We start from the raw sequence: 3,355 nt of genomic DNA on the forward strand, positions 1-3,355 counted from the left end.
TACACATTGTGTAAAGTATATAATTAACGAGACCTTGCTGTGCTCTGGGTAATACTATACCACTTACACCTTACAGTGCCTGTTCCTGAAAATATTTTGCATCGAAAGTTTTCGTCCTTGTATACTCTCATGTGAGTCAACAAGCTCTGAATTAGGCGTGGGCCTCGATGTCGTCGACCTCAAGGCCATTTGCGGCGAAATGGGCAATGTGTTTGTCGATGGTATGGTAGAAGGGACTTGTTGGGTCCTGACATGACACCTTCCTTTTCACCAATAGAAATACGGCAGAGCCGCTTGCTAAGTAAGACACTTTTCATTCAACCCGCCTGTACTCCATCTCAATTACGTACTTTGTGACGACTCCCTGTTGCAGGGTGACGGGGGCATCTAGCTTGTCACTAAAGCTTTGGATGTCGCTCACAAAGCCCAGTTTGCCTGCAAGTGCGAAAGTAAAGAAAAATTTCTGCTGACTCGATCACGTCATGACTATGAGTTCTATCACCTCAACACTGGGCGTCGTCTCACCAAATTTTCAAGTGAACAAGCCAGTCATTTAAGCAGGAGTCAAACAAGAGCGTCATTTGATGCTTGATTTTGCGCTCGGAGAAAATCGATATTCACAAACTTCTTGCTTAAACAATTACGCTCATCTCAACGAATAGTCAGCCTCAAGCATGCAACAAAGTTGAGCTCGGTTCGCCAGAAAAATGCGTATTGCGTTGGGAAACCCTGTCTCATTCCCTAGAGCGACAAAGACCGAGGGTCCGCCAAACCGTAAGCGTCAGCAGTGCCAGATTATTGTCCAATTGGAATCAGGAGTTTCCATGAGTTTTAGGTACGATTTGTCCCTTCCATTTTACCAGGTGCTGGTAACATCATTGGTGATCCCACCAGATCACCAAATATGACACGTGGAAGTAGGACATCTCGTCAAGCAGCACCAGCAGAGGACGATCCTATCGCGGGTGTCCCTATAAGAATTGTAGTTATGGTGATACAGCGAACTTCCCGAGCGTCTCTGAGTAAAGCGGGGACTGAAAATTGCATTTTTTTCGGATGTGCTCCCCAAATTATAACATCGCACGCAGCAACTTGAGACAGCCTCAGCGGCTCAATTCCGTATCACCTCCTTAAAGCAGAGGGGTCTCAGCAACAAGGGATAGCTGAGACACGGCTTCGGACCTTAAATGCTGGCATTGGGATCTTTAGAAAAGATGGCTTATCTTGCTGCAGTTAGCGGCACCATTTGCAGTGAGGAGGCAGCCTAGCTGCCCCTCGACAAGGTTTTCGCCAATCTGACGAAAAACTAAATTTGCTGTCTAGAGCGAAATCCGAGAAATCTTTATTAATGAGGCCAGGCATCCGATTGGACAGGCCTATCGCTAAGCATTTCAAACAGATGATCTGACAGAACGCGATGAATTTGAGATGGCGGTATCTTTCTGAGTATTTGTGAAGGGATAATGCGATGACAGAGCCAGTTCTTTCCTCATTAACTTTGTATTAGATAACGCAGTACATGTCTTCAAATGCTTAACTACAATGGTTTGGCTAAGCCATTTGTTCGTTTGACAACACCACAAAGTGATTCCGATCTTGGCGGGAACGTATTATGTTATACGACTCGCTGATTTTAGCCCAGATACACTTCCTGGAAAAATCGACTACTTTATTGCAATTAACATTTTTTTGAGAGCCATGCGCCAAGTATGCAACTTTATGGCGGAGAGCAGAATGTGCAGAAGAAACGTGCCGATGCCAGCGGCATACAAATCATGCATGATGTCGCAGATATGTAAGTTCTTTCGAAGACTGTTTGTCTAGCTACATACGCAGTGGCTATAGTATATAAGACCAAACTGCGACCACACTACATTGGACCCTTCACCATCGTAGCAAAAAAAGGATTAATTCACACTTTCAGCATTTAATAGTAAATGCGTATAGATCCTGCAATCTTCGTACGCTTGCGAAATCCATATCATAATCCACTGTTACGAGCCAGTAGGATACAAAAAGCCCTTGATGCACCTTTTGATAGACCAAAATAAACGTTAAAATATGGGCTACCAGCATTTTGCTGGGATTGAAAGACTGGTCAATGCCGCGAAGGTTTACTCGGTTGACACGCTTCTGGCGTTCAAACAAAAGTGCTTACCCCTAGACGTGTTGGACACCAATACATAGCACTCATTGATCAGCCCAACGGTATATCATGTGTCGCTTCCAGTATTCTGATGTTTTCGGTATGATTCAACGCGTATCAATTAGGCCAGTGGTGTAGTACAACGAGCCTTGGGATAGGGAATAGCGGAGGAAACGTGCAATTGAACGCTTCGTTAAAGAGGGATCTGAGTTCACAAGCTCCTTGCATACCGAAGCTTTCAGCATCACAGCATACTTTGCGTCTGACCGACCTGTACGCTGCACGTATCGCCTATAACCTGGCGCAATCGTAATCATGCGACAGCCCATAATCGGGGTGACGCGGAAGCGTTACCACCACTACATTAAATTGAATCGATCAATAATCACCTCGCACGTATACATAGCAATGAGGGATCACCATTTTGCCATGCTCTGAGAGAGATGTGGTCACACCGTCACCATGCACTACAATGCATGACTCGTAAAGATTTTTAATGCCTTAGAATTTAGCGGGCGTACCATGAACGTAACAAGGACATAGTACCCGATGCACTGAATGTGCAGTTTTCCACTCTCAAACGAGAGAAGAACGTCAATAGCACTCAGCTACAATGGTTGTTCACGTTTTTTAAATTAGCTCTAAGTGTGTGACAGCAACTCGAGGTTTTGGTTAAAAGTGATTGTAGTCTTGTTGGAAATATCACGGCGGCGAGTTAAAAAGTCTTCAGAGTATAGACATAGCCCTTGATGACAAACAATCATGAAGACAATTTCGAGAGACAAACGAGAATTGACACCAAGCTAATAAGAACATTTATACATTGCAGTCGTGAAGCTCGAAGAACAATTACGTCAACGAAAATTGCAGTGGTAGGAAAGAATAAATTCTGATGATGCGACTGTGCAACGTGTGTGTTATACAAAAATTAGATAGATAGACCTATTATCTCAAACTATAGAAAAATTAAAAGTATTTCAATCAACCGGTACGTTGGCCTCAAGTAAAACGTTAGCTTTAGATATACCGCATGAAGTCGTTTCCACTATAGGTATTTGAGTGCGTAATATATGGTGCTAACCACGAATGTAGCTATTTTTATATTTCTTACCGTTGACAAAGAAAACCAAACTGCTTGTTCTACTTTTAAATAATAGCTGATTGACCGCTGCATTTGATGGCATTCCAAGAATTTCTAAAGCTTCGTCA

Source organism: Plasmopara halstedii, assembly GCF_900000015.1.
Source record: "Plasmopara halstedii genome assembly, contig: Scaffold_2904, whole genome shotgun sequence".
NCBI lineage: Eukaryota > Oomycota > Peronosporomycetes > Peronosporales > Peronosporaceae > Plasmopara > Plasmopara halstedii.